The sequence below is a fragment of the Ranitomeya variabilis genome, chromosome 4, assembly GCF_051348905.1.
Source record: "Ranitomeya variabilis isolate aRanVar5 chromosome 4, aRanVar5.hap1, whole genome shotgun sequence".
In the NCBI taxonomy this organism is placed as follows: Eukaryota; Metazoa; Chordata; class Amphibia; order Anura; family Dendrobatidae; genus Ranitomeya; species Ranitomeya variabilis.
The window spans coordinates 748024143-748040674 of record NC_135235.1 but is presented as its reverse complement, the minus strand read 5'-3'; the positions used below and the strand labels follow the sequence as shown (position 1 = coordinate 748040674).

The following is a 16532-nucleotide window of genomic DNA, read 5'->3' as shown; positions in this document are numbered from 1 at the left end:
CAATCCTTTGTTACCGAAGAGCAGGAAAATAGGCTAAAATTACCCAAATTGTTAGTCAAAGGAGATGCTAGGAATACCCACTGCACGGGTGTCATCATCAACCACAGGGGTAACGGAAGAAGGCAAGGTTGCTAGGTATGGATGGAAGAGTAGACCACTGTCTGTTTTTAAAAAATGCACAACAAATTGCGAAAACTTATGTAACATTCTAAACTACTATTACATGGAACAGAGGACAATATATTTTGTGTTGTGTCCCTTTAAGCCCTCTCCAGAATGAAAACCCAAGACTGATATTACAAGCCATAAGAAGACATCGAGACGATAGGCAACCCGTACAATTTCATAATGGCAGCAGACGTCTCGGCTGGCAGCAATAACTCACTGATATATTGAATTTCATTTAATTTCCAGAACTCTGGAAATAAGTAATTGGACGCGACTCATCTCGTTATAGAATCTGGCGCGGGTGACGATGGATCACAATGAATCGCGGCTCCTCTCGTTACATTATGTTCTGGATTAACATAACAGTATAAATGTGAATGATTCATGAAAGTTGGGTGATGTCCCGTAACACATTAAGAAATACAGACGTCGATCTGCAGAGCTGCAGACATTTACAAAGCAGAAGGACAACTTAGGCCCCATATCTCAACACCTGGTTTATACTATTATTCTGAGATGGAAACTCGTTCTTGAGACTGGTGGTGTTCATGGTTCAGGTGGGCTGGTGGTTTCTATGTTATAGTGACTGCTGAGGAGCCAGGACATTCACAGCACTGACTGATGAAATGAGATGACTCTATTCGGAGCAGAAGGATGGGCCGGGGTTGTATCAGTACCGGGCACAGACCTCCATCTCCACTCAGAGCTCTGCGAAGTGGAAGTGGGCACTGTTATGGATGGGATTATTGCAGAGGAACTCAGACGTTTTGGGGTTGAAGGTGGATCACAATCACTTCCTGAACTTCCTGTTGGTGATTAGAAGACACTTTCATCCAGCAGTGGAGCAGGAAAAAGTCTGCGTCTCTCCAGAAAACCTGGATTTTTTCTGAAGGACGAGGCTCCATCAAAGCCTCGGGGCCAGCAAAGGCCTTAAAGATGGAGAATAATGACCCAGCCCCATCCTCATCGGACCTAAACTCTAGTGAGAACTTGTAGGTCCTTCTTACATGGGAGCTTTACGGTGAAGAACAGCTTGGACTGTCGGGTAAAGAACTGAAGAGCCTTCATGGATGGAGCTTATGGCTGTCACTAAGAAGAAGGGTGGCCATATTACTATATACATTGGGTGAAATAAGTATTGAATATGTGTTCATTGGAACCTTAAGTAGTTTAGAACTTCTTCTGTAACCACTGCCATCAGTATGTTTTGCAACAATAAGGTGGTGAATGTCTTGAGACAGCTCACTGATATTTCTCTTGTGGCACCTAGGTAATGTGTGTATGTTTATACATATGTATGGTATGTGAGTATTTGGTGTTATGTGTGTACACTATACAGTATATTGAATAGTCTATTGTCTCCATGTCTTTCCTCCTTGTTACATAGGAGATGCCGGCTGTGAATTCTCCTGACACCTCGGCAGGTGCACCACACAAAGCGCAGGTGCACCACACATGTTTTATGTCCTACACAGCACCCTTAGCGGGTGGCATCGCCCCAGCATCTGGGCACCGCTCTCTACTCAGAAGTGCGTGCCATGAATGAGGAAATCTCCAGCGATGACATGAGGAACGAGCCCCCAAACCGCAGAGACAGCGAATAATTGGCTCCCCGGACAGTAATCACCACATCTACATAAATGCAACGCAGCTGATACCAACCACAATCAATGGGGATGTGTGAGGCGAGAAGATTTATTATTCTCTGTTATCAGCCATCCCAAGCAGGAGAGAAGTGTGAAGAACATGTGCAAACATTGACCTATTCTCTGTTATCAGCCACTTCAAATGGGGGAAAATAGACTCACACTGAAGAAAGGGTGCATGCAACGTACTGTTCTCTGTTCTCAGGCATTACATGCAGGAGAGAAGCGAGTCTTACAAAAAAAAAACAGGTGCATACAATGAACTATTCTCTGTTATCAGCCACTTCAAGCAGGAGATAAGAGACTGTCTGTGTAACAGGTGCAGGATAGAGATGAGTACATTTCCCACATTGATTCAGCACAAAGAAAAAGTACTCCACAGCCTGCAACTGCCACGAAAAGACGTGTATGGCCCTACAAGGTCTCCTAGGACTGAGTCCAACTCACTTTACAATCTTCAACGCAAATATGCATTCTTTTACCTGGCAAAAATTATCCCATTTTTTCTAGCAGTATCAGGTTTATTATGTTTATCCTGAGCAGGGCAGGTTTTCTTCACAGCAGTGCGGTATGGGACATTGTAGACAGGCAGGAGATGGCTGGCTACATGGTGGTAGTGACAGCAGCAGTGCAGTATGGAACATGATGGACAGGCAGGAGATGGCTGGCTACATGGTGGTAGTGACAGCAGCAGTGCGGTATGGGACATTGTGGACAGGCAGGAGATGGCTGGCTACATGGTGGTAGTGATAGCAGTGCGGTATGGAACATGATGGACAGGCAGGAGATGGCTGACTACATGGTGGTAGTGGTAGCAGCAGTGCGATATGGGACATTGTGGACAGGCAGGAGATGGCTGGCTACATGGTGGTAGTGACAGCAGCAGTGCAGTAGGGAACATGATGGACAGGCAGGAGATGGCTGACTACATGGTGGTAGTGGTAGCAGCAGTGCGGTATGGAACATAATGGACAGGCAGGAGATGGCTGACTACATGGTGGTAGTGGTAGCAGCAGTGCGGTATGGGACATTGTGGACAGGCAGGAGATGGCTGACTACATGGTGGTAGTGGTAGCAGCAGTGCGGTATGGGACATTGTGGACAGGCAGGAGATGGCTGGCTACATGGTGGTAGTTACAGCAGCAGTGCGGTATGGAACATGATGGACAGGCAGGAGATGGCTGGCTACATGGTGGTAGTGACAGCAGCAGTGCGGTATGGGACATTGTGGACAGGCAGGAGATGGCTGGCTACATGGTGGTAGTGGTAGCAGCAGTGCAGTATGGGACATTGTGGACAGGCAGGAGATGGCTGGCTACATGGTGGTAGTGGTAGCAGCAGTGCAGTATGGGACATTGTGGACAGGCAGGAGATGGCTGGCTACATGGTGGTAGTGATAGCAGCAGTGCGGTATGGAACATGATGGACAGGCAGGAGATGGCTGGCTACATGGTGGTATTGGTAGCAGCAGTGCGGTATGGGACATTGTGGACAGGCAGGAGATGGCTGACTACATGGTAGTAGTGGTAGCAGCAGTGCGGTATGGGACATTGTGGACAGGCAGGAGATGGCTGGCTACATGGTGGTAGTGATAGCAGTGCGGTATGGAGCATGATGGACAAGTGCAGCGCCCCAGAGTCCTGGTCGTTGCAGTACTGTGGCTTCGCCACTAAGGGGAGCCATGGTGCGTTCGATGGCACTGAAGGAGTTCCTCCAATCAGGTATCACAGACACCAATATGTTTCACAGCTGGGCCTCCGGGGGGAGCTAAGGGTGCTATTCATTAGGCCACTCCCCACCATAGTGGGTAAACTGGGGGTCAGGCAGGAAGTTAGTAGAGAAAGCTGACTGGATTGGACGAAGCAACACCTAGTGAGAGAGGGTGTTGTGGAGGAAGAGACAGTAGGGTCTCTGCCAGGGGTGGGATCCTGGCAGAGGCTTGGCATTGAAAGAACGTAACGGGACCGTGCCTGCTCAGAATAGCGGCGGTGCCCTAAGAAAGGATTAGAAGCGAGATAGATTGTGCTGAGTGAGAAACGAAATCAAGCAGAAGGAGAATACCAGCAGGGGTTTTGTTGAAAGAGGCAGCACCTTGCTGAGGCGCATTACCGGTGGCCGGAACGCCGAGGGAGTGGAATAAGATACAGCTTTAAGCCATACTCCAAACAGCGGCAGGACAGTCAGTCTCAGGCGGGCTGTCTACCACATATCACCTATGAAGTCTTGGGGGGCAATTGCGGGAGAGGGGCGTCTCTAGGGTCCCGGAAGAACTCCAGGCCTACCTGACAAACGGGTGCCGTTCTTACTGTAACATCAGGAAGGGACGGAAGATTAGCAGAAGATCAGTTAATCGAGTTGTGAGGGAACTTAAGAAACAGACACAACAGTTGTGGGGTACTTTCCGTAAGCACAGCAGGGAAGGACTACAACACAAAGCGCTAAGAAGGAAGGCACTGATTTCCACTTGTGAGGAGAACTCTGGAAGTGCCATTGGACCGGCCGGACTTGCGCAGCCTGGTGGACCGGATTCTGGACTGAGGACCGAGAGATCTCCAGTAAAGAGGTAAAGAGACTGCAACCTGGTGTCCTCGTTATTTACCGCGACCTGCACCCCACAACTGCACCGCTATACCACCGTTAACAGTACCTATTTGCAACGGACGTCCCCCACTGGCAGACAGGGCCACGGACCGGGTCTAGCCACCGTGACAACCCCAGGACTGAGATCCCAGAGGCCCGGCTCCGGGTACCCCTCGGCCCTGCGGCGGTGTGGGGGCGCTCCAAATCTTGGCGTCACGAACAGGATCTACTTAAGCCTGAAGAATCAGGTCATGTGTGCCTAGAGACTGTGATTTACTGTACTTGAACCGTACTTTATTGAAAAGACTGTGTGTTGTGCCATTTGCCGCCAAAATCCGCCGCCATTGCAGCGCTGAGGAGAGCGCAGGAAGAGAAGAGGGGCGTGGAGTGGGCGTAAACAAGCTGAAGAGCGCGAAAGACAATGGCCGCCCAGTCTAAATATCTCGGCCCCTTGAGGACGTGTCCGTCAGCAGCCGAGATCCGCCTCCTGATCCTTAATGGTGGGCAGAGACAACGAAAACGAAACCGCCCACGAAGAAGAGAGCGGGAAAAGGACCAGGAAGAAGGAGCGAGCGACATGGAGGACGCCATGGCGAGCCGCCCGGAGCCGGAGCGTGGGGTCGGAGCAGAGGACTCCCCCAGCCACCCGGAGGGGCACCGCAACCAGGCCTCCACCGCTGATGCTGAATTCCTACAGACCGGAGTGGACGAGCTCAGCGACCGACCCCGGCGGACGCAGCTGAGCACTGAGGCCGGGTGGAAGAAGGCCATCATCAGGAGCCTCACCGGACATCTGTCGGCAGCCTCGTCTGGTCCGGAGCAGGGAAGAAGTCCCAGCGCTCCGAAGCTGGAAAGCAAGGCCCTGCCGGAAAGGGGTATGCTGCAAGCAGAGATGACAATGTCGCAGCACAAGGCCCTGCAACCAGCGTTCCAGACCCCAGCAGAGGCAGAGCAGACCGGCACCGGAGGGACCGCATCTGAAGCAGGTATGAAAGACGACCCTGTCCTGACGACCGACACCCCTCCAGTGACTACTAGTGCCACAGCTGCTGACTCCGTTCCAGTGACTGATCTTGCAGCGGCCGCTACCTCTGTTGCAGCAAATGCCCATACTCAAGCTGCGCAGACCTCCATCGCTGCGCATGATTTAACCATACATGAAGGACGGATTAACGGCGTTTGTCCAGCACTGGGTGTAACCCTGGACCTCACTTTGCCCAGGCCAAGAAGGGTTAAGTGCCAGGTGCAGCCCTGGAAGCCGTCCAACTAAACCTCGGAAACCTGAAAATGTAAATAGTTACTGTTTGTTCTTTAAGTTGCTGCTAAACCCGTCCAGGGTAAACTTTAAAAAGGTGACCCCTTTGTTGACCCGGGGTCACTATTGTTGTTTTCTTGAAGTTTTGCACAAAGTTACACAAACTGCGAAATCATGGACTGTGCATGATTTGAACTTTCTTGTAAATAGTTTGCACCTTCTTAAAGGTGCTTCCTACTGGTTTTGTTTAAAGACATTTTGCGAAGATACCATTCCGGAGCCTTTACATGGACTGGTAGGCTGAGAAGAAGAGCTACCTCAGAAAGACTTGATCTCCTCTTAAAGGGGAGGTTAGAATTGAACTTGAAAGTGATACTGTTTTAGAACAGTAATGTCAAGATAATGCTTTGAAGGAAATGTAACTGTTTTTCATGGAAAAGTTATGTGTGTTTAATTTGTTTAAAATGTGAAACCTAGATAATGTTCTTTGAAGAAAAAGATGCAGAGCGCCCGTAGGGGTAGATGTAGAGTTCCGTTTAACTGAAAGTAAAGAAGTAATAACGAAGGTGAGGATAGAAGGTAAACCCTGCGTCCCCATAGAAAGTTAGTTCGTTACTAAGGACAGAAAGTAGACCCGTAGGGGTTAGTGAGTGAGTCCTTATAGGAGCCAAGCAGAGTGGGCTCCATGCTCTCAAATTGAAAGGAATGTTATGTCTATACTATGTATAGTAGAGAAAGGCAGTAGGCCCTGGCTGAACGGGGCGGTCCTGTAAAAGAAAGGAGAGGCAGTAGGTCTGGTGCCATAGGGACAGGCGGTCCTGCAGGTTCAAAGTAGGAGAATGTGAAGTTACCTTGCCCTGTAATGTGATTATAGGAAGGCCTTTGGTAAACTAAGAGTGTATGTTTCCTAAAGGCAATGTTAATTTATTGTTCCAGCATTTGCACTTAGTAGAATACCCGGTTGGGTAATGAGAGTTAATTGTAGCCTGTTGCTATGATATTTGATTATGTTTTGTAACGTTAAAGTGTCCTCACCTCCCATAAAGGGAAGCCTGTTCAAGTATGCTTATTGTTTTGCACTCAACAAATTTGTATGTCTTTTTGCTAACCTGTATTGTTGTTTTCTTCCCAGTCCCGGAGTACTGTGTTTAACCAGGGGGGAGTGCAGCGCCCCAGAGTCCTGGTCGTTGCAGTACTGTGGCTCCGCCACTAAGGGGAGCCATGGTGCGTTCGATGGCACTGAAGGAGTTCCTCCAATCAGGTATCACAGACACCAATATGTTTCACAGCTGGGCCTCCGGGGGGAGCTAAGGGTGCTATTCATTAGGCCACTCCCCACCATAGTGGGTAAACTGGGGGTCAGGCAGGAAGTTAGTAGAGAAAGCTGACTGGATTGGACGAAGCAACACCTAGTGGCAGAGGGTGTTGTGGAGGAAGAGACAGTAGGGTCTCTGCCAGGGGTGGGATCCTGGCAGAGGCTTGGCATTGAAAGAACGTAACGGGACCGTGCCTGCTCAGAATAGCGGCGGTGCCCTAAGAAAGGATTAGAAGCGAGATAGATTGTGCTGAGTGAGAAACGAAATCAAGCAGAAGGAGAATACCAGCAGGGGTTTTGTTGAAAGAGGCAGCACCTTGCTGAGGCGCATTACCGGTGGCCGGAACGCCGAGGGAGTGGAATAAGATACAGCTTTAAGCCATACTCCAAACAGCGGCAGGACAGTCAGTCTCAGGCGGGCTGTCTACCACATATCACCTATGAAGTCTTGGGGGGCAATTGCGGGAGAGGGGCGTCTCTAGGGTCCCGGAAGAACTCCAGGCCTATCCGACAAACGGGTGCCGTTCTTACTGTAACATCAGGAAGGGACGGAAGATTAGCAGAAGATCAGTTAATCGAGTTGTGAGGGAACTTAAGAAACAGACACAACAGTTGTGGGGTACTTTCCGTAAGCACAGCAGGGAAGGACTACAACACATAGCGCTAAGAAGGAAGGCACTGATTTCCACTTGTGAGGAGAACTCTGGAAGTGCCATTGGACCGGCCGGACTTGCGCAGCCTGGTGGACCGGATTCTGGACTGAGGACCGAGAGATCTCCAGTAAAGAGGTAAAGAGACTGCAACCTGGTGTCCTCGTTATTTACCGCGACCTGCACCCCACAACTGCACCGCTATACCACCGTTAACAGCACCTATTTGCAACGGACGTCCCCCACTGGCAGACAGGGCCACGGACCGGGTCTAGCCACCGTGACAACCCCAGGACTGAGATCCCAGAGGCCCGGCTCCGGGTACCCCTCGGCCCTGCGGCGGTGTGGGGGCGCTCCACAGGCATGAGATGGCTGGCTACATGGTGGTAGTGACAGCAGCAGTGCGGTATGGGACATTGTGGACAGGCAGGAGATGGCTGGCTACATGGTGGTAGTGACAGCAGCAGTGCGGTATGGGACATTGTGGACAGGCAGGAGATGGCTGGCTACATGGTGGTAGTGACAGCAGCAGTGCAGTTGGGAACATGATGGACAGGCAGGAGATGGCTGACTACATGGTGGTAGTGGTAGCAGCTGTGCGGTATGGGACATTGTGGACAGGCAGGAGATGGCTGACTACATGGTAGTAGTGGTAGCAGCAGTGCGGTATGGGACATTGTGGACAGGCAGGAGATGGCTGGCTACATGGTGGTAGTGACAGCAGCAGTGCGGTATGGGACATTGTGGACAGGCAGGAGATGGCTAGCTACATGGTGGTAGTGATAGCAGCAGTGCGGTATGGAACATGATGGACAGGTAGAAGATGGCTGACTGCATAGTAGTAGCGGTAGCAGCAGGGCGGTATGGAACATGATGGACAGGCAGGAGATGGCTGACTGCATAGTAGTAGCAGTAGCAGCAGTGCGGTATGGAATATGATGGACAGGCAGGAGATGGCTGACTGCACAGTGGTAGCAGCAGCAGTGTGGTATGAACATGATGGACAGGCAGGAAATGAATGCCTGCTTAGTGGTAGCATTCCCTCCTATCCATCTACCCCAGTGTCAGACTTTTCAGCAGGCTCACCACATCCTCTGCAGGTAACAGGCAGCAGATTTATTGCGCAGACAGCTGTAATGGGATCTTTATTTTGCATCCTATTAATCTCATGTGTGGGAGGTGTAAAGCCGAGGACAGCGCAGAACTGAGATAGAAGACAATTTATAGGTCGCATCTCAATAATTACTGATATTGGCCCCCACATTCTATCATTCCGGGGGCCAATAATTATTGCAGCCATTTGCACCAATCACTTTTTCTATATCACGACATTATATAGTCGCCTCTTATCATCGCTCGCTTCTCCTTGGGCCCCTTAAAGCAGCGGAAGTAAGGTACTACCCATCTGTAGTAATCCACATTGTGCCCTGGGGCCAGAGGGCCCTATCATTCCTTGGGGCCCCATCTTCTCATTGACACCAAATGTGGCACAAGCAATGATACAAAGTTGCTGGAGTCTGGGGGCCGGCGATGAGGACCCCATTATCTTTGCCTTCTGTTCATTTGAATTCCTGGATTGCGGCTTTGCTCGGACTAAATCACACGGCCGCCATCTCTGCCGCCGTCCTATAATCTCACATCTATGGGATCAGATGATTGCGAAGTGTCAGACCAGTGTGACCGCTAAGCTTCTACACGGGCTGTCAGTCTCACGTCCGCGCAGAGATAGCGGTGACACGGCGGAGCGTGTAATGGCAGAACTAATGGTTTTAGTCATTTCAAAGGTTTGGGTCATCGGAAATGGAGAACCATGGGATTATAAAAGGTGGAACCGTGATGTGGCCTCGTGTCAGCGCCGGAGTTCTTACACGAGGTCCTTCAACAGGCGTCAGTATAATTATACATCAAAGGGCAGCGCCGGTCACTGATGATATCAACATCAACCGCAAAACCATTCATGTCACACTATAATATTATATTCTAATATTTATAGGAGAAATGTCTCCACTGTATGTACAAGAATATAACTACTATAATACTGCCCCTATGTACAAGAATATAACTACTATAATACTGTCCCTATGTACAAGAATATAACTACTATAATACTGCTCCTATGTACAAGAATATAACTGCTATAATACTGCCCCTATGTACAATAATATATCTACTATAATACTGCCTCTATGTACAAGAATATAACTACTATAATACTGCTCCTATATACAAGAATATAACTACTATAATACTGCTCCTATGTACAAGAATATACCTACTATACCTCCTCACCCCTTGAGAAAGGCTACAGCGCCGAAACGCGCGTCGGGGGGGACGCTCCTGGACATCTCTTGGCCGCATATACGGGTAATGTGTCATCCTAACATGTTAGGTCTTTTATTTTACCTATTTATTTCCTCCTGTATTGGGCCAATATTAAGTCAGGCTGTGTGGTATCAGTGCAATATACATATTTAATATCGTTATTTTTCCTGCCTGTCATACTATCGCATGTCCTGTAGAGCGTCCATTTCTGGCATGTGCTAGCTGTTGTACCCCCTCCTTTTCCTGTGTTTCATCTGTACCTGTTTCCCTTAATAAAATATATATCGGATTAACTTAAATATTTTTGGAGCCTCTTTGGTCGTGTTGCTTTAGTGTTTTGGTATTGATTTTGCGACTGGTTTCAGTCTTAGGTCCGTAACTATATTCACCACAGTACCGTCATGATTGTATTTATAGAGTAAAAACATATTGTGATGTTTTGCTTCATGAAGTGTGTTGACAAGAATATAACTACTATAATACTGCTCCTATGTACAAGAATATAGCTGCTATAATACTGCTCCTATGTACAAGAATATAACTACTATAATACTGCCCCTATGTACAACAATATAACTACTATAATACTGTCCCTATGTACAAGAATATAACTACTATAATACTGCTCCTATGTACAATAATATATCTACTATAATACTGCTCCTATGTACAAGAATATAACTACTATAATACTGCTCCTATGTACAAGAATATAACTACTATAATACTGCCCCTAGGTACAAGAATATAACTAGTATAATACTGCCCCTATGTACAAGAATATAACTACTATAATACTGCCCCTATGTACAAGAATATAACTACTATAATACTGCCCCTATGTACAAGAATATAACTACTATAATACTGCCCTCTATGTATAAGAATATAACTACTATAATACTGCTCCTATGGACAAGAATATAACTACTATAATACTGCCCCTATGTACAAGAATATAACTACTATAATACTGCCCCTATGTACAAGAATATAACTACTATAATACTGCTCCTATGTACAAGAATATAACTGCTATAATACTGTCCCTATGTACAAGAATATAACTACTATAATACTGCCCCTATGTACAAGAATATAACTACTATAATACTGCTCCTATGTACAAGAATATAACTACTATAATACTGCTCCTATGTACAGGAATATAACTACTATAATACTGCTCCTATGTACAAGAATATAACTACTATAATACTGCTCCTATGTACAAGAGTATAACTACTATAATACTGCTCCTATGTACAAGAATATAACTACTATAATACTGCCCCCTATGTACAAGAATATAACTACTATAATACTGCTCCTATGTACAAGAATATAACTGCTATAATACTGTCCCTATGTACAAGAATATAACTACTATAATACTGCTCCTATGTACAAGAATATAACTACTATAATACTGCTCCTATGTACAAGAATATAACTACTATAATACTGCCCCTAGGTACAAGAATATAACTACTATAATACTGCCCCTAGGTACAAGAATATAACTACTATAATACTTCCCCTATATATATATATTTGGACAAAGACAACATTTTTCTAATTTTGGTTATAGACATTACCACAATGAATTTTAAACAAAACAATTCAGATGCAGTTGAAGTTCAGACTTTCAGCTTTCATTTGAGGGTATCCACATTAAAATTGGATGAAGGGTTTAGGAGTTTCAGCTCCTTAACATGTGCCACCCTGTTTTTAAAGGGACCAAAAGTAATTGGACAATTGACTCCAAGGCTATTTCATGGACAGGTGTGGGCAATCCCTTTGTTATGTCATTCTCAATTAAGCAGATAAAAGGCCTGGAGGTGATTTGAGGTGTGGTGTTTGCATTTGGAAGGTTTTGCTGTGAAGTAAACATGCGGTCAAAGGAGCTCTCCATGCAGGTGAAACAAGCCATCCTTAAGCTGCGAAAACAGAAAAAACCCATCCGAGAAATTGCTACAATATTAGGAGTGGCAAAATATACAGTTTGGTACATCCTGAGAAAGAAAGAAAGCACTGGTGAACTCATCAATGCAAAAAGACCTGGGCGCCCACGTAAGACAACAGTGGTGGATGATCGCAGAATAATCTCCATGGTGAAGAGAAACCCCTTCACAACAGCCAACCAAGTGACCAACACTCTCCAGGAGGTCGGCGTATCAATATCCAAATCTACCATAAAGAGAAGACTGCATGAAAGTAACTACAGAGGGTTCACTGCACGGTGCAGCCACTCATAAGCATCAAGAATAAAAAGGCTAAAAAACATCTAAAAAAGCCGGCACAGTTCTGGAAGAACATTCTTTGGACAGATGAAACCAAGATCAACCTCTACCAGAATGATGGAAAGAGAAAAGTATGGTGAAGGCGTGGTACAGCTCATGATCCAAAGCATACCACATCATCTGTAAAACACGGCGGAGGCAGTGTGATGGCTTGGGCATGCATGGCTGCCAGTGGCACTGGGTCACTAGTGTTTATTGATGATGTGACACAGGAATGAATTCTGAGGTATTCAGAGCCGCCATACTGTGTGCTCAGATCCAGCCAAATGCAGCCAAACTGATTGGTCGTCGTTTCATACTACAGATGGACAATGACCCAAAACATAAAGCCAAAGCAACCCAGGAGTTTATTACAGCAAAGAAGTGGAATATTCTTGAATGGCCAAGTCAGTCACCTGATCTCAACCCAACTGAGCAGCATTTCACTTGTTAAAGACTAAACTTCAGACAGAAAGGCCACAAACAAACAGCAACTGAAAACCACCGCAGTGAAGGCCTGGCCGAGCATCAAAAAGGAGGAAACACAGCGTCTGGTGATGTCCATGGGTTCAAGACTTCAGGCAGTCATTGCCAACAAAGGGTTTTCAACCAAGTACTAAAAATGAACATTTCATTAAAAATTATTGAATCTGTCCAATTACTTTTGGTCCCTTTAAAAACAGGGTGGCACCTGTTAAGGAGTTGAAACTCCTAAACCCTTCATCCAATTTTAATGTGGATACCCTCAAATGAAAGCTGAAAGTCTGAACTTCAACTGCATCTGAATTGTTTTGTTTAAAATTCATTGTGGTAATGTCGATAACCAAAATTAGAAAAATGTTGTCTCTGTCCAAATATATATGGACCTAACTGTAACTACTATAATACTGCCGCTATGTACAAAAATATAACTGCTATAATACTGCCCCTATGTACAAGAATATAACTACTATAATACTGCCCCTATGTACAAGAATATAACTACTATAATACTGCCCCTATATACAAGAATATATCTACTATAATACTGCCGCTATGTACAAGAATATAACTGCTATAATATTGCCCCTATGTACAAGAATATAGCTACTATAATACTGTCCCTATGTACAAGAATATAACTACTATAATACTGCCCCTATGTACAAGAATATAACTACTATAATACTTCCCCTATATACAAGAATATAACTACTATAATACTGCCGCTATGTACAAGAATATAACTGCTATAATACTGCCCCTATGTACAAGAATATAACTGCTATAATACTGCCCCTATGTACAAGAATATAACTACTATAATACTGCCCCTATATACAAGAATATAACTACTATAATACTGCCGCTATGTACAAGAATATAACTGCTATAATACTGCCCCTATGTACAAGAATATAACTACTATAATACTGCCCCTATGTACAAGAATATAACTACTATAATACAGCCCCCTATATACAAGAATATAACTACTATAATACTGCCCCTATGTACAAGAATATAACTACTATAATACTGCCCCCTATATACAAGAATATAACTACTATAATACTGCTCCTATGTACAAGAATATAACTACTATAATACTGCCCCTATGTACAAGAATATAACTACTATAATACAGCCCCTTATATACAGGAATATAACTACTATAATACTGCCGCTATATACAAGAATATAACTACTATAATACTGCCCCTATGTACAAGAGTATAACTACTATAATACAGCCCCCTATATACAAGAATATAACTACTATAATACTGCCGCTATGTACAAGAATATAACTGCTATAATACTGCCCCTATGTACAAGAATATAACTACTATAATACTGCCCCTATGTACAAGAATATAACTACCATAATGCTGCCCCCTATGTACAAGAATATAACTACTATAATACTGCCCCTATGTACAAGAATATAACTACTATAATACTGCCCCTATGTGCAAGAATATAACTACTATAATGCTGCCCCCTATGTACAAGAATATAAGTACTATAATACTGCCCCTAAGTACAAGAATATAACTACTATAATACTGCCCCATGTGCAAGAATATAACTACTATAATACACCCCCCTATGTACAAGAATATAACTACTATAATTCTTCCCCTATGTACAAGAATATAACTACTATAATACTGTCCCTATGTACAAGAATATAACTACCATAATACTGCCTCCTATGTACAAGAATATAACTACTATAATACTGCCCCTATGTACAAGAATATAACTACTATAATACTGCCCCTATGTACAAGAATATAACTACTATAATGCTGCCCCCTATGTACAAGAATATAAGTACTATAATACTGCCCCTAAGTACAAGAATATAACTACTATAATACTGCCCCTAAGTACAAGAATATAACTACTATAATACTGCCCCTATGTACAAGAATATAACTACTATAATGCTGCCCCCTATGTACAAGAATATAAGTACTATAATACTGTCCCTAAGTACAAGAATATAACTACTATAATACTGCCCCTATGTGCAAGAATATAACTACTATAATACATCCCCCTATGTACAAGAATATAACTACTATAATTCTTCCCCTATGTACAAGAATATAACTACTATAATACTGCCCCTATGTACAAGAATATAACTACTATAATACTGCCTGTTATGATCTGGTGGCCTAAGAGCAGCATGGGACGTACTCTGGAGAAGGTGGTACCTGTACTGACCGCAGACCCTGAACCTAACACCGCAACTAGAAGTAGCCGTGGAATGTACCTAGCGCTCCCTAGACATCTCGACACAGCCGGAGGACTAATTACCCCTAGAGATAGAAAAGGGAAAACTATCTTGCCTCAGAGAAAATCCCCAAAGAACAGGCAGCAACCCACAAATATTGACTGTGAGAGGAGAGGGAAAAAACATACACAGACTGAAATGAGAATTTAGCAAAGGAGGCCACTTCTAGCTAAATAGAAAGGATAGGACAGAGTACCATGCGGTCAGCATTAAAAAAACTAGAAAATATCCACCACAGAAAATACTAAAACTCCACAGCTAACTAAGATATGGAGGGTATATCTGCATCTCCAGAGATACCAGCTTGGCTAAAAAAATCCTAATACAGACCAAGCTGGACAAGACAAAACATAGAAAGGAACTGAGCAATAAGACCACAACATGTGGACAGAAAAATCAAGGCCAGAACTTATCTTTGATGAAAAGAACTGCAAAGCAGAAGGAACCAGGCAGGGATGTGAATCCTCCAGGAACAATGGACAACTGGCACTGACTAAAGGGTGAAGCAAGACTAAATAGCCCTGTCCAAATTGCAAAAGGTGAAAACACCTGATAAATGCTGTGATTCAGAGACAGCAGCGCTACCACTTACAACCACCGGAGGGAGCCCAAGAGCAGAATTCACAACAGTACCCCCCCCTTGAGGAGGGGTCACCGAACCCTCACCAGAGCCCCCAGGCCGATCCGGACGAGCCAAATGAAAGGCAGGAACCAAATCATCAGCATGAACATCGGAGGCAACAACCCAAGAATTATCCTCCTGGCCATAACCCTTCCATTTGACAAGATACTGAAGCCTCCGCCTCGAAAAACGAGAATCCAAAATCTTCTCAACCACATACTCCAACTCCCCATCAATCAACACCGGGGCAGGAGGATCAACAGAGGGAACAACGGGCACCACATATTTCCGCAACAAAGATCTATGAAAAACATTATGGATGGAAAAAGAGGCTGGAAGGGCCAAACGAAAAGACACTGGATTGATAATCTCAGAAATCCTATAAGGGCCAATAAACCGAGGCTTAAACTTAGGGGAAGAAACCTTCATAGGGACATGACGGGAAGACAACCAGACCAAATCCCCAACCCGAAGCCGGGAACCAACACAGCGACGACGGTTAGCAAAACGCTGAGCCCCCTCCTGAGACAACACCAAATTGTCAACAACATGAGCCCAAATTTGCTGCAACCTGTCAACAACAGAGTCCACCCCAGGACAATCAGAAGGCTCAACCTGCCCTGAAGAAAAACGAGGATGAAAACCAGAGTTACAAAAGAAGGGTGAAACCAAGGTAGCAGAACTAGCCCGATTATTAAGGGCAAACTCGGCCAATGGCAAGAAAGCCACCCAATCATCCTGATCAGCAGACACAAAGCATCTCAAATAAGTTTCCAAAGTCTGATTAGTTTGCTCGGTTTGGCCATTTGTCTGAGGATGAAATGCGGACGAAAAAGACAAATCAATGCCCAGCCTAGCACAAAAGGCCCACCAAAACCTAGAAACAAACTGGGAACCTCTATCG

The 16532-nt window shown here is 45.1% G+C and overlaps 1 protein-coding gene across 21 annotated transcripts in view; it reads right to left on the bottom strand.

Moving 5' to 3' along the window:
• SHISA6 (shisa family member 6) overlaps positions 1–16532 on the bottom strand; it is a 312442-nt gene that overhangs the window by 38493 nt on the left and 257417 nt on the right. The window lies entirely within an intron of this gene.